This window comes from Oryx dammah, unplaced genomic scaffold, assembly GCF_014754425.2.
Source record: "Oryx dammah isolate SB20612 unplaced genomic scaffold, SCBI_Odam_1.1 HiC_scaffold_26, whole genome shotgun sequence".
In the NCBI taxonomy this organism is placed as follows: domain Eukaryota; kingdom Metazoa; phylum Chordata; class Mammalia; order Artiodactyla; family Bovidae; genus Oryx; species Oryx dammah.
Window position 1 is genome coordinate 57425580 of NW_024070210.1, and position 25824 is coordinate 57451403.

The 25824-nt window shown below is 40.4% G+C and overlaps 1 pseudogene; it reads right to left on the reverse strand.

Annotated features, from left to right (window-relative positions):
- Nucleotides 1-2598: 2598 nt before the first annotated feature.
- On the reverse strand, nucleotides 2599-3396 carry LOC120853651 (annotated as a pseudogene).
- Nucleotides 3397-25824: the final 22428 nt, after the last annotated feature.

Sequence of the window (25824 nt, forward strand, 5' to 3'; positions counted from 1 at the left end):
CCCTTCTCCTCCTGCCCCCAATCCCTCCCAGCATCAGAGTCTTTTCCAATGAGTCAACTCTTCACATGAGGTGGCCAAAGTACTGGAGTTTCAGCTTTAACATCATTCCTTCCAAAGAAATCCCAGGGCTGATCTCCTTCAGAATGGAATGCTTGGATCTCCTTACAGTCCAAGGGACTCTCAAGAGTCTTCTCCAACACCGCAGTTCAAAAGCATCAATTCTTCAGCACTCAGCCTTCTTCACAGTCCAACTCTCACATCCATACATGACCACAGGAAAAACCATAGCCTTGACTAGATGGACCTTAGTCGGCAAAGTAATGTCTCTGCTTTTGAATATGCTATCTAGGTTGGTCATAACTTTTCTTCCAAGGAGTAAGCATCTTTTAATTTCATGGCTGCAGCCACCATCTGTAGTGATTTCAGTAATGTGCTGTAAAAGAATAAAACTGGGAGCTTCTTTTTCTTGAAGTAAAAATAGCAAGATTTTCTTCTGTCTGGGAAGGTTTTTTTTTGGTCCGGGAAGATTTAAAAAACTTTTTTCCTGGTTTTTATTTTTATTGCATTTATTTATTTAACGGGTGAACTCAGAGGTAAAAGCATCTGCCTGGAATGTGGGAGACCCGAGTTTGATCCCTGGGCTGGGAAGATCCCCTGGAGAAGGAAATGGCAACCCATTCCAGTACTCTTGCCTGGAGAATCCCATGGAGGGAAAAGCCTGGTAGGCTACAGTCCATGGGGTTGCAAAGAGTCAGACATGACTGAGCGACTTCACTTTCACTTTCACTTTTCATCTTTATTCCTAGGTGGCACAGTGGTAAAGAATCTGCCGGCCAATGCAGGAGAATCAAGAGACTCAGGTTTGATCCCTGAGTTGGGAAGTTCCCCTGGAGGAGGGCATACTGACCCACTCCAGTACTCTTGCCTAGAGAATCCCATGGACAGAGGAGCCTGGCAGGCTACAGTCCATAGGGTTACAAAGAGCTGGACATGACTTAGCAGCTGAACAACAACAACTTTATTTGGAAAGGGGAGAAAGGGAATTCCGGGTCATCACCTGCCCCACCCTGCTGCATGATCTAAACATGCTGTCCCCAATCCCTCTTTCTTTCTTGGGTGAGGGGAGAGAACCAGGTGGGCATGGGCATTGGGAAGTAGCGGCGGACGAGTGTGGAGGAGGGGGAGTCATGGGGACTCCAGTGCAGCAGGGTCAGCTAACATTGTGGTTGCATGCAGCGCCAGGGTAGGCGGTGGGGTGTTCCAGGAGGGGCTCACAGGAGGATGTCAATTACATGTGTGTAAGTCCAGGAATGGCAGCCGGTGTTGACCTGCTAGACATTTTGCTCCCTTTTAACCTGGCCTCCCATTTGCACTTCTAGAGTGCAGCTTGCCTTGTCTGTGGCCTGAGGAGGTATTCACCCTTTCAGGCTGCACGGGGAGAGGAGGGAGACCAAGAGTCAAGGGTAGGAGCAAAGTCGGGGATGGCACATTGGCAGGGCAAGGGCCCCAAGAGGTGCTACCATAAATACTAGCAGAGTTTAGCCAGTCCTGAGCATGGAACAACAGACTGGTTCCAAATAGGAAAAGGAGTGCGTCAAGGCTGTATATTGTCACCTTGCTTATTTAACTTATATGCAGAGTACCTCATGAGAAACACTGGGCTGGAGGAAGCACAAGCTGTGATCAAGATTACTGGGAGAAATCTCAATAACCTCAGATATGCAGATGACACCACCCTTATGGCAGAAAGTGAAGAGGAACTAAAGAGCCTCTTGATGAAAGTGAAAGAGGAGAGTGAAAAAGTTGGCTTAAAGCTCAACATTCAGAAAACGAAGATCATGGCATCTGGTCCCATCACTTCATGGGAAATAGATGGGGAAACAGTGGGAACAGTATCTGACTTTATATTTTTGGGCTCCAAAATCACTGCAGATGGTGACTGCAGCCATGAAATTAAAAGACACTTACTCCTTGGAAGAAAAGTTATGACCAACCTAGATAGCATATTAAAAAGCAGAGACATTACTTTGCCAACAAAGATCCATCTAGTCAAGGCTATGGTTTTTCCAGTGGTCATGTATGGATGTGAGAGTTGGACTATAAAAGAAAGCTGAGTGCCAAAGAATTGATGCTTCTGAAGTGTGGTGTTGGAGAAGACTCTTGAGAGTCCCTTGGACTGCAAGGAGATCCAACCAGTCCATCCTAAAGGAGATCAGTTCTGGGTGTTCATTGGAAGGACTGATGTTGAAGCTGAAGCCCCAAAACTTTGGCCACCTCATGCGAAGAGCTGACTCATTAGAAAAGACCCTGATCCTGGGGAAGATTAAGGGCAGGAGGAGAAGGGGATGACAGAGGATGAGATGGTTGGATGGAATCACCGACTCAATGGACATGGGTTTGGGTGGACTCCAGGAGATGGTATGGACAGGGAAGCCTGGTATGCTGCGGTTCATGGGGCACAAAGGGTCAGACACAACTGAGCAACTGAACTGAACTGAATGAGCATACCATGTCTTATGATGAACCTGGCTCTTTCTCCGTGTCTGTCTCCCTTTTGTCCCCTCCCCTCCGCATCTCAGCTGCCCACTCTCTGACTTCTCACCTGCCATCATCCTTCTGGTGGGTACCACCATCATGTCCATTATTGTCTTCCTTGGAGAGGTGAGCCAGGGAACACAGACAGGTAAGAAGAGGCTAGTGCCTGTGCTAAGTCCCAACAGTGAAGGGGCTGTAGCTTCCCCAGGCAGCGGCATCAGGGCAGGGCAAGGTCCTGCAGCTGGGAAGCTGGTGGGCTTGGAGTTTCTTTCAGATGATGGTGTTCAGCTCAGGTACTGTAACCTGCTTATTAGCCCACTGGATGGTTCCCAAGAACTGCTGCTACTGCTCTGGGAAAAGGTAGGGTGGGTCCTAGCACTTATCCCATTCAGCTCCTTGAAGATTTCAGCTTGCTTATGCATCTTGATATTAAAGCTGCAGGATATTTCGTGTGCTTAGTTCCTCAGTCATGTTCGACTCTTTTGTGACTCCATGGACTGTAGCCCACCAGGCTCCTCTGTCCATGGAATTCTCCAGGCAAGAATAATGGAGTGGGCAGTCATTTCCTTCTCCAGGGGATCTTCTCTACCCAGGGACTGAACCCACATCTCCTACATTGGCAGGAGGATTCTTCACCACTGAGGCACCTGGGAAGCCCTAGGATATTTTGTAGTACATCACGTAATGATGCTGGGTCTCTGGCTTCTTGCTGGCCAGCTTGTCACATTCGAGTTTCAGAGTACGGTACTGAGCCTGCAGCAGCTGAAACTCATCTTTGATGAGGTCACAGGGGTCTGAGGTGGTGAATTTGAGTTGCTGGAAAGGGTGTGGCCAGCCGGAATGCCTGCTTTGTGCTGACATCTTGTTCAGTCATGGCGGGGGTGCACCCAGGCTCCAACTGCTCAGGGCCATCTTGCCTTTTTCTGCGCAGCACAGATCCTCAGCTCCCAGGGCCTTCACTGCAGCCTCCTGTGCCTAGCCTCTCCTGCTTCCTGCTTTCTGTCTTTTTACATACCTTTTCTGAATTTTGTAAATCAGACTTCCCCTCCCCTAAGAGCAGAAATGTGGGTAAGAATAGCAAACATCTGAGAAAGTGAGCTGCAACAGATTTTATTTCCCCCTGCCCTAATAAGGACTAGCAGTCTAACATAAGTTAAAATTTCTTTCTCAACACTCTCAACCTCACCTCTAGAAATTTCATCTATGAAATTTTGCCTGGGTGATAGCTGGAAGAATAATATCCTTGCCCCACTCCCTGCCAACTAGCTCTCTCTCCCAATCTGGCCTCACTTTTGCCTTCACAGGCATTTCCCACAAGCTTGAAAGGGGACTTATAGTGAGATGACAATGTCCCCAAATCACAATCTTTGAGGAGCATGGCTCCCAGAAACAGTTACCGCCTGAAGCTGCGTGTTTTTCTTGTGTTGTGTTCCTGGCTGGCCAGGCCACAGAGACTGGGCAGGAAGATGACCCACTGGCATATAGGCTGGTGGGTTCACTCCTGATTATGAGGAGAGCAGAGCTGTCTAACATTCACATATTTATGAATCACTGGGGATCTTGTTCAAATATAGATTCTAATTCAGTAAGCTTCTGGATAGGGGCCAAGAGCCTAGGTTTTGCTATGTTTGTCGGGGAGAAGCAAGCTCTATGTCCTTCTACTCAGGTCATCTTGGGCTACTCCCCCTGGAGCCTGCAGTTCTAACATGCTCTCAGCGATGCTGGTGCTGCTACCCTGAGGCACCTCCCCTTGACCTCCTCTTCTACTACCTTCTCATCAGAGAATTTTAGAACTGGAGGGAATCTTGAACATCTTGTTTCAGTTCAGTTCAGTAGCTCAGTCGTGTCCTACTCTGCGACCCCATGAGTCGCAGCATGGGGTGATGGACCTCCCTGTCCATCACCAACTCCCGGAGTTCACTCAGACTCACGTCCATCGAGTCAGTGATGCCATCCAGCCATCTCATCCTCTGTCGTCCCCTTCTCCTCCTGCCCCCAATTCCTCCCAGCATCAGAGTCTTTACCAATGGGTCAACTCTTCGCATGAGGTGGCCAAAGTACTGGAGTTTCAGCTTTAGCATCATTCCTTCCAAAGAAATCCCAGGGTTGATCTCCTTCAGAATGGACTGGTTGGATCTCCTTGCAGTCCAAGGGACTCTTCAAGAGTTTTCTCCAACACCACACTTCAAAAGCATCAATTCTTCGGTGCTCAGCTTTCTTCACAGTCCAACTCTCACATCCATACAGGACCACTGGAAAAACCATAGCCTTGACTAGACGGACCTTTGTTGGCAAAGTAATGTCTCTGCTTTTTAATATGCTATCTAGGTTGGTCATAACTTTTCTTCCAAGGAGTAAACGTCTTTTAATTTCATGGCTGCAGTCACCATCTGCAGTGATTTTGGAGCCCCCCAAAATAAAGTCTGACACTGTTTCCACTGTTCCCATCTATTTCCCATGAAGTGATGGGACCAGATGCCATGATCTTCGTTTTCTGAATGTTGAGCTTTAAGCCAACTTTTTCACTCTCCTCTTTCACTTTCATCAAGAGGCTCTTTAGTTCCTCTTCACTTTCTGCCATAAGGGTGGTGTCATCTGCACATCTGAGGTTATTGATATTTCTCCTGGCAATCTTGCTTCCAGCTTGTGCTTCTTCCAGCCCAGCATTTCTCATGATGTACTCTGCATATAAGTTAAATAAACAGGGTGACAATATACAGCCTTGATGTACTCCTTTTCCTATTTGGAACCAGTCTGTTGTTCCATGGAGAAGCTCTATACAGTCAACAAAAACAAGACCAGGAGCTGACTGTGTGTGGCTCATATCATGAACTCCTTATTACCAAATTCAGACTTAAACTGAAGAAAGTAGGGAAAACTGCTAGACCATTCAGGTATGACCTAAATCAAATCCCTTATGATTATACAGTGGAAGTGAGAAATAGATTTAAGGGCCTGGATCTGATACATAGAGTGCCTGATGAACTATGGATGGAGGTTTGTGACATTGTACAGGAGACAGGGATCAAGACCATCCCCATGGACAAGAAATGCAAAAAAGCAAAATGGTTGTCTGAGGAGGCCTTACAAATAGTTGTGAAAAGAAAAGAAGCGAAAAGCAAAGGAGAAAAGGAAAGATATAAGCATCTCAATGCAGAGTTCCAAAGAGTAGCAAGGAGAGATAAGAAAGTCTTCCTCAGCAATCAATGCAAAGAAATAGAGGAAAAGAACAGAATGGGAAAGACTAGAGATCTCTTCAAGAAAATTAGAGATACCAAGGGAACATTTCATGCAAAGATGGGCTCGATAAAGGACAGAAATGGTCTGGACCTAACAGAAGCAGAAGATATTAAGAAGAGGTGGCAAGAATACACAGAAGAACTGTACAAAAATGATCTTCACGACCCGGATAATCACGATGGTGTGATCACTCACCTAGAGCCAGACATCCTGGAATGTGAAGTCAAGTGGGCCTTAGAAAACATCATTATGAACATCTTGTTTAGTCAACCCTAAAATACTGGCCTATGGAGTGGGCTCATCTGAACCACTGGGAGAACTTTAAAAACTTAGACTTCCAGAGATTCTGATTCAGTTCCAGGCATCAGTGTTCTTTCAAAGCTTCCTAGATCAACTGGAGGAGAAAAAAGGCTTTGAACTATTAACTGTATCTTTTTATAAATAAGGAAACATGTTGTGGGGTGATTACATGACTTGTCCAACAAGACCCAATTAGTGACAGCATTGGGACCAGAACTTAGAGACCCTTTTAGCCCACCACTCTGTTATTTCCTTTTTGGCTGCCCAAGGCAGTTGCTTGTGCTAAGAAGGGAAAGCAACTTTCCACTTCTGAATAAATGATTCTTAAGTGTGAAATAAAAGCCAGGTTCAGTGTGGTTTACTGGGGTGCCATTTCACCCAGAACATTTTCCTCTGCTGGAAGCAAGCCCAAAGAGGTCTAATGGGCATTTGTTTCCATCATACTCTGGAAGGGAGTTGCATGGACAAGTGCACTGTAGAAATGGAAATGGTTCACATTGTATTCCCCTGAGAGATAATTGCATACTTTAAAAGGTTTTTGTTCCTAGGTGTTTTTGACATCCAAAGAAAATACCAGTTTTCAGTGGTTTCAATGTAATCAGCAATCTTAAAATTGACATTGTAATCCTTTCTTCTTAGAACTTAAAGCTTTCTTGTTTATTTTCATCTCAGGTGCCATAGCTCCTAGATTGGATTGCCTTTATCTGGTGTCTTTAATTTTTGGTGGGACACTGAAAATTGGCAGGAAGTCAACTTTTCCCTCCTTACTGAGCTGTGCCAATTCAGAGAGTGGAACTATGATTTCGCTTTTTCCTTCTCTCTGGGTAATTCCTGCTTTACTATTTTTGTTTCTTTCTTTTTGAGAAGAAAATATCTCTGTTAACGTTAAAGGAAAGTATATACTAGTCTCATTCCACGTAAACAGGCCTGTTGTCCAGTTGAGGGAGTTTCTATGTGTTACAAGGGTTTTCTCTGCAGTATGTGCATTTCCAAACTGGATCATCTCCTCTGCACTTACAGTGGGCTGTCTCAGCTGGAGAAACTTCTCCTTCCATTCTGAAGCCACACGGGCTGCTCTGGTCATTAGAGACTCCAGCCTCTGGTCATCCCCTGAAGGACATCTTGTGAGCCATCCTTAGGTTTCTCTCCTAGAGACAAATCTGTTTTTGCCCTGTGAATGCTGCCTCTAGAGAAAGAATAAACACAGAGCCTTCTTCAAGTGAATTTTCTTTCTAGAGCAGCTTTTAAGCAAGTGACCTAAAATTAATTCTTGCTTAAGGACAGTGCAAACATTTTCAGGGCATTGACTTTAAGCAGGTGCCTTCATTATATTGTGGGCTTAGCTTGGACTAAGAATAGATGGTTGAGTGCCAGGCTCAGCTCCCCTCTTAATGGTCAGAGTCCTAGAGAGCTTCAAGCTTCCCATTCTTATAATGGGAATAATGTCACCTGGACTGTTTAAAATGGGAGGAGATATGTAAAAGCACTTAGCAAGATGTACACCTTGTAATAAATATAAGGCAGTACTATTATCACCAAGAAATAATGTTCTACGCGTTATGTGGAATCATTGGCCTTCTTCCCTGTTAGACTTTTATAAGCTGTATAAAATATGATGTTGCAGCTATGTGGGGGTTGGGAAAATTCTCCACTCGGACCTCCTCCTTGGAAGTAGGGTTTAGCCCTTGCTAGTTGCCACAGCATCAGGCCCTATTGTCTAGGAACTGCTCCCAGCCAAGGCTACGTGTGGCAGGGGTTTTAAGATATGGAAACACAGATCCTCTGAAGGGTGATTTTGACTGAGGAGTCTCTTATCAGTCTTGCTACAACTTTCCTGGAAGCACACAGTTTCACACCTCCCTCCCTTCTCTCTCTCTCCTTTGAAGAAGTCTGAACTTACTGTAGTTTGATTGTCCTCCCTGTCTCTTCTTCCCCACCCACCCCCCTCATTTTTCTCCACTGGTGTTGCCTGTTTTAATCCCTTAAAACAAACTTCTTGCCTCCCTTAATCTCAATTTACTGTGTGCTTCTTTGAGACTTGGACTAATGCAGACTGTGAACTCAACTTTCTATGACTGTTCCAGAGCATTCGGAGCTATTAGTGACAATTTTGGGAAGCTTCCTTGGAGTAGGTCAGTTCTCCGGTTCTACTCATTTATTGGGCACAAGACTGGTTCTCATACAAGTGTCCTGCTTTGGCTCCAGCACTCTTTGGACACTATCTGCCTATGCGGCACTGGTAGGGACAGACCACTTACTCTTTAACCTCTCCACAGCCTCCCCTTCAGCCTGCCACTTCTCTCTTTAGTCTCTCATCCACAAAAGCCCTCATTTTGCCTTTTTTCACACACAGTAGTCCTTAATTTCCTCTATTAGAATGAATGAGCTTGTAATAGAGTTTAAAAAAAAAAATCAGTGATTTAAAAGAACAATGGTTTATTTCTCTATTACCCTGTGTGTCTGCCATGGCTTGATAGGAGGGCTCTGCTTGTCACAGTCACTTAGAGGTCACAGGCTAGCGCTGAAACAGGCTTCCTCTCAACATGTGCCACACCGATGATGGAGGCAGAGAAGAGCAGACTGCGGCATGAATACTTGCAATTAAATGCTTTGTCCAGGAAGTGGCGTAACTGATCTGTTTGCATTTCACTGGTCAAAGCAAGCCACGTGGCCTGTCCTAACTTCCTGGGGGCGAGGATGTGAAGGGGAACAAATGAAATGCTTAACCCCACAGTTCTTCAGAAAAGATAGGTCTGAACGAGCCCCAGTTTTTCGTTCATGAACTCAACTGATGTCCCTGGAACTTGGGAGAGTTAAATTCACTGAACAGACAAAACTTTAAAGGAACGAAAGAAGTCCTGTCGGAAGCTGCCTGAGGAGAAGGGAAACACCGTCTTGATCAATCCTTGGGGACCTGCACTCTCAGAGAGGGATGTGGAGTGATTCCCTGGCCTTGGCTGAATGAGTCTGTTTACATAGCTTGTCTGACTCTTGCTTTTCCCTGTGGATGTGGAGAGGTTTCTAAAGGCCTCGGATTTAAAATGCCAAATACAGTGTGGATTGAATTTCAGTTCTGTTGGGTGAGTTGAGTAAAGGATATTGCACATGGTACGTTGAGCAGATCAATTCAACAGAAACATTAAGTCAGATGATTTTTTTTTCATATGTGTGCGACATAATGGTTAAGTGAACTACAATGTCCATTTTCCCAGTGGCAATTTTTAGAAAATGAAAGATATAGAACATATGTATAAAGTTAGGTAGAGTCCTTTTTAAGAGGGTAAGGGAATGTGTAGTGCAAAGGAGTAAAGCATCAATGAGAGAACTTTTGAACAAATTAGCTTGAAACAGTATAAACTTCTATCTGCCTCAAAATAAGACTTTAGGTCCCAGAGTTCACTTTCTCTGAGCTATTATTCTAGTGTAGCATTCTTGTTCCTCTAAGTTTTAAGAAATTCATTGAAAAAATCTTATTTGTAGTCATGAGTCAGAGCACACAGTAGTCAGTAGTCACTGGGGATGTGTTAGTCAGTATTTCAGCACGGCTGGCAGCATGTTGCTCTCTAAAATGGGCTGGTAGCCCTTTTCTTGGTTACTGCTCATGGAACAATAACCAAGTGTTCTATAAGAGGAGAACCCAGTTAGCCTTCTGTGTATGGTATAGAGCAGCATTTTTTTCTGCCCCCCACCCTTCTTTTAAAAAAATATATGTCCTTGCCAAATTTTATTATGGAATGGTGAAGTCTTAACAGTTCTTATTCAACCTGAAATTATCAGGAAAAGACCTGTGTTTGCCTAAGGAGACAGGCAGGACTGGTTTCATTCTGTCAATAGTCTGTAGGTATGAACAATTAGAAACCTCTCTTAACAGGTGTTTTTAGAAGTGCATTAGATCATCAGATAACAGCTTCTTAGGAGTCTTCTTGTTACATCTGAGTCTAGGGAGAGTTTGGGTGAGGGTATGAACAGGTATTCACCCAGATCTGTTTGAGGATCAAAATTAGAGGGAGGTGCCTGGCTTTAACATTATAAAAAGCACCCATTTTTTGGGATAAATTTATTTTAATTGGAGGCTAAATACTTTACAATATTGTAGTGGTTTTTGCCATACATTGACATGAATCAGTCATGGGTGTACATGTGTCCCTCATCCTGAACCCCCCTCCCACCTTGCTCCCCATCCCATTCCTCAGGGTCATTCCAGTGGACCAGCCCTGAGTGCCTTGTCTCAAGCATTGAACCTGAACTGGCGATCTATTTCATATATGGTAATATACATGTTTCAATACTATCTTTCAAATCATCCCACCCTCTCCATCCCCCACAGAGTCCAAAGGTCTGTTCTTTACATCTGTGTCTCTTTTGCTGTCTTGCATATAGGGTTATTGTTACCATCTTTCTAAATTCCATATGTATGCATTAATATACTGTATTGGTGTTTTTCTTTCTGACTTACTTCACTCTGCATAATAGGCTCCAGTTTCATCCACCTCATTAGAACTGATTCAAATGCGTTCTTTCTAATAGCTGAGTAATATTCCATTGTGTATATGTACCACAGCTTTCTTATCCATTCATCTGCTGATGGACATCTAGGTTGCTTCCATGTCCTAGCTATTGTAAATAGTGCTGCGATGAACATTGAGGTACACATGTCTCTTTCAAGTCAAAAGCACCCATTTTAAAATCAAAATATCTATAATTAATTTATGAGTCCCTATTTGAAAAGTAAATGAAGGTTCCCCAGACTTTTCTTAGAGAGTAACTTCTTTATTGAGTGTGATTTTTAATCCTCTAAGAGAGGATCAGGGTATGGAGAAGGCATCCTCTCAGTCTAGTTTGTCTCAAGGTGGGACTTTGGTGACACTGTTAGGAATCATGCGATGTAATTGGCCAAAATAAAGTGCTAGCCATCAGGCACAGATTATACACCATAGTAACAGCTATAAATCATTAAACAGTTACTATATATAGCTCTATTATATAGAGGTACTTTACAGGCCTTATCTTGTTTATTTTACTGTCTAGTAACTGAGATCAGACATAGAAACCATCTGTGTGCACTTTAGGGTAGGAAGAATATGAAACAAGATAAAAAGAGAATAGCTTGTTATCATATAAGCCTGGAAGCTCAAATATAATTCCTCTGATATTAAAATCACCAATATGCCTATCTTTGTTTGTGCTGATTTTTTTTCCTGTATGGCTGAAAGCCATTTTCTAAGAGTCAGTATTCTTACAGGCAAGTAACAGAGTCCAAGTGATATGCAGTTCAGGTGCATTTAGAGTTATGTATTAGTTAGAATTACTTCAGCTGCGAATAACAAAATATCCTACTAATAGTAGCTTAACCTAAAAACATTTAAGTATTTCATTTAATAGGAAATCTAAGGGTAAGTGATTCCAGGGTTAGATACTGGCCTAACAGTGTCAGGCTATTAAGTCAGCATCCCTATAGTTGTTTTGTCCTTTAAAATGTCACAAGGTATTTGTAGTAGCTTTGGTTTCCCATGTGGTGCTAGTGGCAAAGAACCCTCCTGCCAGTGCAGGAGACTTAAGAGACACAGGTTCGACCCCTGGATTGGGAAGATCCCTAGAGGAGAAAATGGCAACCCGCTCCAGTATTCTTGCCTAGAGAATTCCATGGACAGAAGAGCCTGGTGGGCTATGATCCATGGGGTTGCAAAGAGTCAGATACAACTGAAGTGACTTAACACATCATGTCCACCTATAGTAATATCCAAAAGATAAGAAAAAGGTGACCAGAAAAGCGGGACTCTCTCCTTTTGCACCTTTCCTACTGGGAGGAAAATCTTGTCGAGATATCCAGGCTTCTTCCTACAACTCATCAGTCTTACAGAATCCTCCCCTTACCGACCCATTACTGTCAAAGGGATACAAATAGAATTGTTATAACTAGTTTAAACAAATCATGATTCAACCTCAGGGACTGGATTCATTGCCTCCTTGATAGGCAGGATAAAGGCCCTCCAAAGATGTTTATGTCCTAGACCCTGGAACCTTTAAATATGTTACCTTACATGGAAAAGGGGACTTTACATATGAGATTAAGTTAAAGATCTTGATATGGGGAGAGTAGCCTAGTTTTTCTAGGGGGCCCAGTATAACCACAGAGGTCCCTATGAAATAGAGGCAGGAGGGCTGAAGTCAGAGAAGGAGATGATTGAAAAAGAAATTGCAGTGCTGTGGATCCACAAACCAAGGAATGCTGGCAACTTCTAGAAGTTAGAGAAGATGAGGAAATGGATTCTGCCCTGGAGTCTCCAGAAGGATTGTTGACCCATTTAGACCTCTGATATCCAAATCACAGAAGAATAAATTCTTGTTGTTTTAAGTCACTAAATTTGTGGTAATTTTTTACAGTAGCAATAAGAAACCAACATACCTCATAAAGAAAGTTGAGATTGCGTTATCAAGAATGAAGAGGGAATAGCTGTTGATGGATAGCTAAAAGTGTTTCCTATATTCTTGGAGAAGAATCTGAGTCATTGCAAGGCACAGTCTAGTGTATACTGAATAAAGAAAAAGCCAGTAGGTACAGCTCATGGGTTGATGGGTTTGGAGTAGATGTTTGAATGGCAGCACTTGTGGGCCTAACCCATCTGACCTGAGCACAATATGACTTGAGTTGTGCTTGGGATCTAACATTACTAGATTAAGTTGCCTGCACAAAAGCAGATCTTTAGAGAATAGTCCAGGACAAAAGAACAAGCTAGAACTGAGAAGGGAATTAGATCTCTGTAAGAGGCAGCCTGAAAAATAAGTATGGACTATTGGAAAAGATAAGACAAGGGTTTTAGAAATTAATGAAGATTTTTAGTCAGAGCTCTCTCAACTACATCCTTTACTTAAGAAGATGCCTTGGACCTAGCATCCTTCAAGATGTTTGGTCCACTAATCCTAGGATGTGGCTTTTGTCTTCAGGTGGTCTAACATCTCATCTGATGAAGGAAGGAAAGAAGAAGGGTAACCTTTCTTTATTTTTTTAAAATTGAAGCATACTTGATTTATAATGTGTTAATTTCTGCTGTACTGCAAAGTGATTCAGTTATACATACACATATGTATGTATATCTATATGTTCTTTTTTATATTCTTTCATATATAAAAGTTATATATATTTATATATATTATATTATATATATTATATATAACTGAGTTATATATAGTTATTATTTTTTATATTTTTTCTGTTATGGTTTATCATAGGATATTGACTATAGTTCTCTGTGCTATGCAGTGGGACCTTGTTGTTTATCCATCCTATATATATTAGCTTGTGTCTGTTAACTGCAACCTCTGACTCCATCCTTCCCCCGTTCCCCTTCCCCTTGGCAACCTCAAGTCTGTTCTCTGTGTCTATGAGTCTGTTTCTGTTTGTAGATAGGTTCATTTCTGTCATATTTTAGACTCCACCTATAAGTGATATCTTATTTGTCTTTTTCTTTCTGACTTATCTCACTTAGTGTGATACTCTCTGATTGCATCTATATTGCTGCAAATGGGATTATTTCATTACTTTCTATGACTGAGTAGGATTCCATAGTATGTATGTACCATGTCTTCTTGATCCATTCATCTGTTGATGGACATTTATGTGGTTTCCATGTCTTGACTATTATCAATAATGCTGGTATGAACTTAGGAGTGCATGTATCTTTTTCAATTAGAATTTTGTCTGGATATATGCTCAGGAGTGGGATTGCTGGGTCATGTGGTAATTCTACTGTTAGTTTTCTGAGGAACCTCTATACTGTTTTCCATAGTGATGCACCAACTTACATACCCACCAGCAGTGTACGAGAGATCCCTCTTTTCCACATCCTCTCTAGCATTTGTTATTTGTAGAGTTTTTAATGATGGCTGTTCTGACTGGTGTGAGGTGATACCTCACTGTAGTTTTGATTTGATTTTGATTTTCAGTTTTGATTTCTCTAATAATTTAAGCTTTATTCATTTTAAGGAGGCATTCCAGAAATTCCATATATAACTTCTATTTACTTTTCATTGGGCGGAACTTTTTCACATGGCTGAATGAATGTACTATAAAGGAAATAGGGAAATGCCATTTTTTAGCTTTATGGTGAGCACCCAATTAAAATTAGAGTGCTTGTACAAACTTCCAGCTATAAAATAAATAAGTACTGGGAATGTAATGTACAATATGATGACTTATAATTATCCTTGCTGTATGGTGTACATGACAGTTGCTAATTGAATCAGTTCAATTCAGTTGCTCAGTCATGTCTGACTCTTTGCAGCCCCTTGGACTGCAGCACGCCAGGCTTCCCTGTCCATCACCAACTCCCAGAGCTTGCTTAAACTCATGTCCATCGAGTTGGTGATGCCATCCAACCATCTCATCCTCTGTCGTCCCCTTCTCCTCCTTCAATCTTTCCCAGCATCAGGGTCTTTTCAAATGAGTCACTTCTTCGCATCAGATGGCCAAAGTATTGGAGTTTCAGCTTCAGTATCAGTCCTTCCAATGAATATTCAGGACTGATTTCCTTTAGGATGGACTCCTTGCAATCCAAGGGACTCTCAAGAGACTTCTCCAACACCACAGTTCAGAAGCATCAATTCTTCAGCACTCAGCTTTCTTTATGGTCCAACTCTCACATCCATACATGACTACTGGAAAAGCCATAGCTTTGACTAGATGGACTTTGTTGATAAAGTAATGTCTCTGCTTTTTAACATGCTGTCTATGTTGGTCATAGCTTTTCTTTCAAGGAGTAAGCATCTTTTGATTTCATGACTGCAGTCACCATCTGCAGTGATTTTGGAGCCCCCCAAAAATAAAGTCTGTCACTGTTTCCCCATCTATTTGCCATGAAGTGATGGGACTGGATGCCATGATCTTAGTTTTCTGAATGTTGAGTTTTAAGCCAACTTTTCCACTCTCCTCTTTCACTTTCATCAAGAGGCTCTTTAGTTCTTCTTCGCTTTCTGCCATAAGGGTGGTATCATTTGCATATCTGAGGTTATTGATATTTCTCCTGGTGATCTTGATTCCAGCTTGTGCTTCATCCAGTCTGGCATTTTGCATGATGTACTCCAATACTTTGGCCACCTCATGTGAAGAATTGACTCATTGGAAAAGACTCTAATGCTGGGAGGGATTGGGGGCAGGAGGAGAAAGGGACGACAGAGGATGAGACGGCTGGATGGCGTCACTGACTCAATGCACATAAGTTTGAGTAAGCTCTGGGAATTGGTGATGGACAGGGAAGCCTGGCATGCTGCATTCCATGGGGTCACGAAGAGTTGGACACAACTGACCGACTGAACTGAACTGAACTGAACTGAACTGAACTCTGCATATAAGTTAAATAAGCAGGTTGACAATATACAGCCTTGATGTACTCCTTTCCCAATTTGGAGCCAGCCCTTTGTTCCATGTCCAGTTCTAAATATTGCTTCTTGACTTGCATACAGACTTCTCAGGAGGCAGGTAAGGTGTTCTGGTATTCCCATCTCTTGAAGAATTTTTCATTGTTTCTTGTGATCCACACAGTCAAAGGCTTTAGTGTAGTCAGTGAAGCTGAAGTAGATATTTTTCTGGAATTCTCTTGCTTTTTCTCTGATCCAACAAATGTTGGCAATTTGATCTTTGGTTCCTCTGCCTTTTCTAAATCCAGCTTCAATGTCTGGAAGTTCTCGGTTTACATACTATTGAACCCAGCTTGGAGAATTTTGAGTTCTTGGATCACATACTGTTGAATAGATCCTAAAAACTCTCATCATAAGGAAAAGGATTGTAACTATATGAGATGATGGATGTTAACCAAACTTATTGTGGTAATCATTTTACAATGTATGGATATCAACTTATGATGCTGTATACCATAAACTTATTCAGTGTTAGATGTCAATTATATCTCAATAAAGCAAAAAATTTAGAGAAAAAAAGGAGAATAGATGCTGAGTCAGAACTAACAGTCTCTGTCATGGGAAGTAAGTTCAGTACTCTATAATTGGAGCACTTCAGTTTTCTTGACAGCATGAACAGTAAAGCAAGAAATCTGTTTTTTTATTTTCAAAAATAATTAATAAGGTGTATCCTATTTTCAAAGATATCTATTAGGGTTACCAATTAAATATGTTAAACTGAACACAGGCTTCTTTTGCTCTCTTCCCAATCTCTACTAGAATGACACTGACTCCATTATAAAAGCAAGTGAGAATCAGGAGGATTATGGGAAAGGTTGTGCACTGAATGGTGTGATCTCTTCCTATTATCTTTCTCTTTTTAGCGCCACAAACGTTGGTCGTCAGATTTATTACCTCTTGTCTCTTCTTCCCATATCCCCACCCTCACCAGGTAGGAGATTGAAAGTCTTTCTGGAGGAAAGACTGGTTTGTGAAAATATATTAACTTGAAAATACTTTAATCTAGCTACGCGTAAAATTAAAAGAAAATAATAGGTTACAAGGTGTAAATGTACGTAGTAAGAAACATGGAGAAAGGAGAACTTGGTTGAAACAAAGTATTTCAGATTCAGAGTTATTTGCTTCAGATTAATGAAATATTGATAATTAAGGGATTCTTTATTCTGAGTGTATCAAGAATACAACGGACAAAATTTTTGAGTCAGGCGAAGTTCTCTTTAAGTTTACCTTTTTAGTTTACACATGCTTTGACTCCTTAAAATATAATTACATGTCCCCTTACATATTTTGTTACTAGGGGCAGAGAGTGTCCATGATATTTAACTTTTAAATACAATAGTAGTTGTAATTTATAATCATGATGGTACATAGACAGTAGAAAATTCTATTTGCAAGAGAGCATGGTGTTTGTTTGCTTAAATTGTAAACTTTATTCCTCGTGGGGGCTTGAATTTTATGCACCTTTTTCTTATAAGTAGACCATTGATTAGAATCACGCTTGTCTTGCACAGTTAACTTTACCAACATAAAAAGCCATATAAATTCCCTAGATATTTACTCCTTGTCATTGTGTAGGTAAAAAATAGAGCAGAGTTTATAAGATATTCGTTTCTAAAACACAACTCAAAATCTCATTCTTGTACAGACTCAAGAGAAAAGAAAGATCTCTAAGCACTGATGCATAGTGATCCTCTGAGATGAAGGCAGCATTCTCTTCCCCATCAGGCAAACCCCGCCCATGCACACAGACCTTCCAACCACTCCTTTAAATTGCCCTACTCTTAAATAGAAATGGAAATCCATGGGACATCCAGATATTTGAAGAGGTCCTCCAACACCTAAGACAGAGAACAAATAATCAAGGAGAAGCCTCTCAGAGGAAGCAGAGGCCATGTAGCAGCAGAAAACTTTAGATCAGAGAAGATATACTATCCATAATAAATTATTGAGATTTATATAAAGAGGGAATATTCAGAAATAACAAAAGAGCTTTTTTAGAAATTAAAAATAAAATAGCAAATAAATTTTAAAGGGTTGGAATTTAAAATTGAGGATACCATCAACTTTAAATTTTAAGTGGAGCAAAAAGATTCAGAGATAGGCAGGAGAAGAGAAAATAAAAGAAAATAAGATACCAACTCAGGAGTCTAACATCAGTCTAATAGATGCTAGACCAAGAGAGAACAAGAGAAAAATGGAAGGGGAGTAACTATCAGAGAAAGAATACAAGGCAATTTTCTAGAACTGAAGGATAAAAGTTTTCAAATTCGAAGAGTTCACTGAGAACCCTGCAAAACAGCTGAAAAAAAGATCATATCAAAGCATATTCTTGTGGAGTTTTTTTTTTTTAATTATTTTTTTTAAATTGAAGGATAATTGCTTTATAGTATTGCATTGGTTTCTACCAAATATCAGCATGAATCAGCCATAGGTTTACCCATGTCCCTTCCCGCTTGAGCATCCCTCCCTCTAGTGAAGTTTTAGGTCTCTAAGAATGAAGCGAAAGCTTTTGACTTCTTGACTTTAGCACTGGAAATTAGATGAAAATGGAGTAATGTCTTCACGTTCAGAAGGAAAATGAATTTCATCCCCAAACTATTAATCAAGTATGAGTATAGAATAAAAACTGTTTTTAGACATTCAGTTTTTCAGAAACTTTACCTGTCACACACCCAAGGGGACTCAAGCACAAAGGGAAATCAAGGAAGATACACAGAACTCAAAGAGGGAAGCGCCCAGGCCTCATGAACTGGAGAGTCACAAGCCTGCTCCATCTTTTTCTGTCCCTTTCTGGAGCTCTGGTCTCTTATCTCTGCACATCTTTGTGCTTTCCATATAGACCACTTCTCTGAGTCTTTCAGTTTCTGCTCAGATCCTGACTTGATTGGGATTCTGACTTTGTTGATGCTGATAGGGAGAAAATGAAAAGAGGGAAGTTCCTGAACACCTCTGACTAATATGCAAGACAATCACAGACTTAAGTTCCAGAATGATTCAGCGAAGCTATAAATCATTAAAGACCACAGTGTTAGTATTACAACTTGAGGTGAGTGGCAGAGGTGAATAATTGTTCCCCGATATCCACTCTCTACTTTCTTATAATCAGACCCCCACTTTTTAACCTAGGTACATGACTGCCCAGGTAGAGACATTCTCAGGCCTCTATTGGAACTAGACAGATGTAGCCATGTGATTAGTAAGTTTCAGTCAGGGGAATGTTAGCAGAAATCATGTGTCCTCTTGTAAGTAATGTTTTACCTTTCACTGCCTCTTTCTCCCTTCGCACAAACCAGAGCATGAAAGGAGCTTCAACCTCAAAGACTTCACTCTGGGACAAGAGTCATCAAATTGTAACCTGTGGGTCAAATGTGGCCTGCCATCTGTTCTTGTGACTGAAGTTTTATTGGAATAATGCCATACCCAGTCATTAACATATTGTCAATAGCTGCTTTCATGCTATAATGGCAGACTGAAAAGCTTACTAACTCCTGTTCTTCGTGATTATGAATCAACAGGAGAAAAGGAGACTGAATACCTGGATGACCCCATGGACTGGAGTCTCTTATTTGCCTAGATTGTCTGCCTACCTCTGGACTATTATCAGAGAAAAATAAGTTTCTCTCATTTAAGTCACTGCATATCTGGGTCACTTTCTTATAGCAGCTTATTTAACTTAATATGCTACAAAATTTTTTTGTATTACTGAATTAAATTAATAAATTTAATTTCCTGTAATGAACATATAATGAGTAAATTTAATGTTTCCATAAGTGATAACTAAATTTAGCTTTTAGCCACAAGGTTAGGGTTGTCTGACAATATGGAGTCACTACCCTAATGTAGTTTAATATTTATATTCATAACTTTTTCAAAGTAAAAGTTTTCTAAATATTCTCCAGTTTTTACTCTTATTGAATAAGACCCAATGTCTGGTTCAGTCTTGTCTCTTCAGAGCAGCTGTCCACAAGGTCTAATTTCTTGAAGTTTTCCAATAAACTCAAAACCTATCCTTTGGATTCAACTATAATTTCTAGCCATGGCTGAATTTAAAAATATATGTCATAGTTTTCTGTTTCTAAAAGAGATAAGGGGTTTAATACTAAAGGAAATCAGAGGTCAGTTATGGAGGCTTAAAAAGGTTGCCACAGGACAGAGTGAAGGGGAAAATAAATTTCCTTTACTATGTGGCCTGAACTATGCTCACAGCTACCCTCTTTATGTCTGAGCTCTTTGCATTTCACCCAATAGACTAAAGGATAAAAATGTAAAAACCATGCAATTTTTGGAAAAATTACTAAAATTTACTCAAAAGGAATGAAAAAATATATTCATGTGAAAGCCTATATGTGAATATTTAGAGTAGCTTTATTGATAATCACCAACAACTGGAAACAAGCCAAAGTCTTTCAACTAACGTACTGATAAACATTTTACTCGGCAATAAAAGTAAGATAAATATTTCTCTACAATAAAGAGGGGTACTTATTGATACATGCAACAATATGAATGCATCTTAAGTGCAGTATGCCAGGGAATAAAGCCAGATTTAAAGGCTATTCACTGGGTTATTCCATTTATATTACATTCTGGAAAAGACAATACTGTCAAAATAGAAAGATCAATGGTTGCCAGGGACTGAGTGGGGAAGGGTTGACTACAAAGTCCAACACAAGGGAATTTTGGAGGCAATGAAAGTGTTCTGACTTGATCCAGGCCACGGTTACATAAGTCTAGGCATTTGTCAAAACTCAGAGAACTCAAAACTGAAAAGAATAACTATATGTAAATTAAAAAAACTAAAGAAAAGCACAAAGCTGAAAACAATATAAAATTTAAAAAGTTGTGTGAATAGAACCTATAAGACAGATTCTACACATAAGTATTCTTCTCTTTTTGAATTTATATTTAAAAATTATTTTAATGTTTACTATATTATTTTTGTTATAAAATAAAATACAGATATATAACATAAAATAAATGCATGACTTAATGAATTTTTATAAGATAAATATCCTTGTAACCAACAAGCAGGTCAAGACAGCTTTTTAGCCACCCACAGAGCCCCCTGGATGCCCCATCTAATCGCAAGCCCTCTCTCCCACCATAGGTAACTGTATCCTGACTTTTTCCCCTAATTTTATTGAAGTGTAGTTGATTTACAGTGTCATATTAATTTCTGCTGTACAGCACAGTGACTCAGTTATATATGCATATAGTCTTTTTCATATTGTTTTCCATTATAGTTTACCACTGATAAAATATCCCTATAGTTCCCTGTGCTATACAGTAGGACCTTATTGTCACCCATCCTATACGTAATAGTTGGCATCTACTGATCCCAAACTCCCAGTCCTTCCCTCTCCGACTCCCCCTCTTCCTTGGCAATCATATGTCTGTTCTCTGTGTCTGTGAGTGTGTTTCTGTTTCATAGTTATATTCATTTTTGTCATATTTTAGATTCTATATATGAGTGATAGCATATGGTATTTGTCGTTCTCTTTCTGACTTACTTTGCTTAGTATGATAATCTCCAGATTGATCCACATTGCTGCAAATGGCATTATTTCATTCTTTTTTATGGCTGAGTAATATTTTAGTGTGTGTGTGTGTATGTATGTGTGTGTCTGTTCATCTGTTCACGGATATTTAGATTCTTTCCATGTCTTGGCAATTGTAAATAGTTCTGCTATGAACATAGGAGTGCATGTATCTTTTCAAATTATAGTTTTTTTCTGGGTATATGCATAGGAGTGGGATTGTTGGATCATGTAGCAACTCCGTTTTTAATTTTTTGAGGACCCTCCATAGTGTTTTCCGTAATGGCTGCATCATCCTGACTTTTATAATCACTTCCTGGTCTTTATAGTTTTTCTCAGTTTCGTGTGCATCCCTAGCCTCTGTAATATTAGACTCACTCATTTTTAAGTTTTTTTTTTTTAAAGTCTCATCTAATCTATAGATTTTCCTTCTGTCCTGTTCTTTTCCTGACATTTATCTTTGAAGAACCCAGGCCCCTTGATATGCAATTTTCCACATTTAGACTTTGCTGCTTGCATACTCACAGTGGAATTTAGCATGTCCCTCTGTCCCTGTATTTTCTGCAGACTGATTGCTAGCTCCAGAGCTTGATCTGACTTGGACACAAGTTTAGATGCTGAGACAAGGCCACAGGTGGCACTTTGTTCTTTCATCAGGAGTCCCTCTTATTGAAGATGGCAAACTGATTAATCAAAATTCACAAAAGTAAATAAATATAATATACATTTAAATAATTAAACTTCTAAATGGCAAGCTTTGTGAATTTGTAACATTTATACTTTAAAAATTTTAAGTCTTAAAATTGCCCTAAAACTTTTGGGACATCCTTTTACAAAGAAAAATACTTTATGAATTCATAATGATAAGTGCTGTATGCTCAGTCATGTCCAACTCTTTTGCGACCCCGTCAACTGTAGCCCACCAGGCTCCTCGGCCCATGGGATTTTTGAGGCTAAATACTGGAGTGGGTTGCCATTTTCTTCTCCAGGGGATCTTCGTGACCCAGGGATAGAACCCACGTCTCCTTAATTGGCAGGCAGATTCTTTACCACTGAGCCACCATGTTACCACTGAGCTCACTTCTGATTCAAATTCAAGACTCTAGGGTTTTTACTTAATTTCTTCACTTTGTTACATTTGAATTTCCTTTTGTCTGTACTAAAATTCCTGGTTGTCAAGAACACTGAAGATGAGAGAATTAAAACAGCAATGTTTGAGTATTCTTAACCATAACATTATGCTCCTGAGTATAATAACAGGGACAGAGTAAAATACTCATGATCTTGTGAAGTCTACGCTTTGATTTAGAGACACACAGATGAAATTAATATTGTATGGGTAAACTAATTTAAACTGTACATGTGGAACTAAATTATCCCTCTTACTATTTTTGATTCAACCTTAATATAAAGTTAAACTCAGAGGTCAGATTGTTTTGAAGCAAGAACTTATAGGAAAACTTTAAGAAGCCATTGATACAAATGCTTTTGTAAGTTGAAACCATTGAAAGTACTGGGTTAGCAATTAGCCTTTATTTAGGTAGCTAAGAAAGATGGTGAGTAAACATTTACAGTATGATTTGCCATAAAATGTAAGTTATATCTACAATTACTCTGCTTCTTATCATGAGTTTGTGGCTTCATCTAAATCTCTTTACTAAGAGGGCAAAGAGCTTCCTTTAATATTGAAAGTTTGCACTGAGAGTTTCAAAGAGTGTTGAGAGATGAATGCTTGATAACACACCTGTTGGAAGGTGAGCTCTAGAAAACTGGGTTTGTTCACTTAAGCTCTCAACTATGATTGCAAAAGGAGGCTGTTCTGACTCACCAGTTTATTGAAACTAATCAGCTGACTGTGACCTCAGTGATGCAGTATTTTGCAAATTAAAAAAAGACCCTAATATCTAAATTTTAGATCATAATGGTTACCCTCTTTTGTATAAAATGCATTACATATCAATATATAAAAATTAACAGCAGATGCTGCTGCTGTACTTTAAAGTTTGGCTGTGAAAATATAAAAGGTCAAACTATTTTACTTGCGAGGTAAGCTATAAAATCTATCTTAAATTTTCTGGCTTATTTTTCATTATAAATATGTTTATACTATTTAATTTTTAAAACTGTTGAATTGGTGGGTTGAAGAGATTACCCTATAGATCTATATATCAATAGTATTTGCTACTCATTGCAAATATATGTAACTCTAAAAATATAAGTAAATGAGATTTTAAAAAACAATAAAGGGAAATAAAGGTGAATCAATAATAAAATAGAAGATATGGGGGGAAAGGCAGAAAAGCTTAGAAAATAATGTTTAGTGATTAATTAACTGAGCAAAACAGAATGGGAAGGTTTAAATGGTATAAAAAGTTTAAACTAATAAGATAAAAATCAAAGTGAGAGTTGTCTCAGATGTGATATTCATTATTTTACTTTGGGTATGCAAAAAAAGTGAAATGGGGGAGATTTCCTTCTATCTTTGTGAAAGTGAAAGTCACTCAGTGTGGTCGGCTCTGTGCAACCCCATGAACTGTATGTAGTCCTCCAGGCTCCTCTGTCCATGGGATTCTCCAGGCAAGAATACTGGATTGGTTACCATGTCCTTCTCCAGGAGATCTTCCCGACCCAGGAATCGAATTGGGTCTCCTGCATTGCAGGTGAAATTCACTCTTTGCTAATGGTGGAAAACTTAAACTTGCCAGTTCAGTTTAATTCAGTTCCTTCCAGTTTAAAATAGTCTGTTATGTCTAATTTTTCTATTCACTTGACATTCTCCATCTTCCTGCTCCCTGGAGGTGGCCTGAGACTCCAGAGGCTACACAGTGTTCTGAGGGAGGGAATGCCTGTGAACCGGGCAGCCTCTGCCCTTGCTGGCCTCTTCTCTCTGGCCTTGACCTTGTTCTGTGTTTACCCAGCTCCCTTGCTGGTGTCTGCAGCTCCATCTTGGCTTATAGTCAGCAAGTTCCACACACACTGCTTCCTCTTTGTCCCAGTTATAAGCCGTCTTCCATCTGTAGCCTTCTCTCAAACCACCTGTGTTCTTCAGTTCAAACGCCAATTCCAGAAGCTCTTCTGTGTTACCTGAGTGTGCATGGGCCTCTGTGGGGCTACTGTCAGGGCAACTTACCTGGACACATCACTCAGCATTGTTGGTTCATTGCCTTAAGTCAGGCTGGACTTGAGGCTTCTCTAGGGCCCTTCTCTCAGTTTCCTGAGGGAAGTAAAGTACAAAACTCCACTGTTCTGGAGGCCCCCAAACTCATCAGAAAGTTCTCATCAAACCCTGCAATGTTTGGGCTCAGCCTGTAGGAGAAGCAACCTGGGTCCAGGCTCTTCCCAGAAATGGCATCTCAGCTCATGTCCTTTTACATCCCCCTTTGTGGCCATTGGTTGATTTTTTATTTCCTGTAGGGAGGGGAAACATCTCCAATAACATCATGTGCCTCTCCTCACAGAGAGACGTCAACAACTTCCTCTGAGGCCTCTGGGCCCCCCGAATTAGAACATAAACAAAGCACTTCTCATTCTTGATGGGTGGGAGCCCTTGAGCTTGGGCTGCCAGCTTCATCCTCCAAACCTAATCCTAGACGGGCCTCAGAGCTGAAAATAGTAAATAAAGGAAAAACTTGAGTGAAGCGCTCATGGGAAGCCGTAAGGGAATATAGCTGGTATGTGGGGGGTAAGGACGGAGAGCTGGTGAGAGGTAGGCAGAGGTCCAACCCTTGAATGTCTCTCCTCTCGCTCCATTCTCAGAGGCCCAGAAAAATGTGACAGAGAGGAATTTTAAAATAGAGAAGCCTTGGGGTGGGAGAGATAAGCAGGGATTTCCCAGGGGCCCAATAGCCTGATGATGAGAAAAAGCAAGAGTGGTAAATCCAAGCTGGGCACCGTTGGCTGCCCTCACTCTGGCCCCTTAGATATGCCAGGGAAGCACAAACTAAGGCCCTGGCATCAGCCTGTCTCCTGGAGCACATTGATAATCAGGGAAGCTGTGGAAATGACTGAAAATTGTCTACTAACATTTGCTCTCAGTTTTTTATACATTGAAAAAAGAATATTTTTTAAATTGGACACATAATTACCCAGAATAAAAACTAAATTTCACAGCTTCCTTTGTAGCATTCATACGATAATATTTTCTAACAACTATATGCTGATAAATCTGAAGTTTATAAAAGTAAATTTCTGAGAAAAATATAAAATTAATATTGTCAAAAAAAATAGCTTGAACAGGCTGGTAATCATTAAAAAAATTATAATGATAGTCATCAGAGATCTTCCTCAGTCACTCTAAAAGCTCCAGATTTAGACAGCTGCATACATAAAGGCATAGATATAGTTATAGATAAATAGCAAGATAATGCTGTTTAATGTAAATTGTTTCAAAAACAGGAGAAAAAGATGCCCAGCTCTTTTCGTAAAGCGGTTTAAACTTGTTTCCAAAATTGCATAAGGAAAGAAAAGCATGAAAGTTATAGGCCCGTTTTCACTTATTAACATAGAAATCATAAGCAAATTATTAGCTAATCAAATCCAGCAGTGTGTGTGTATGTATCAGTTCAGTTCAGTCTCTCAGTCGTATCTGACTCTTTGCCACCCCATGAATTGCAGCACTCCAGGCCTCCCTGTCCATCACCAACTCCCGAAGTTTATCTAAACTCATGTCTATTGAGTCGGTGATGCCATCCAACCATCTCATCCTCTGTCGTCCCCTTCTCCTCCTGCCCCCAATCCCTCCCAGCATCAGAGTCTTTTCCAGTGAGTCAACTCTTTGCATGAGGTGTCCAAAGTATTG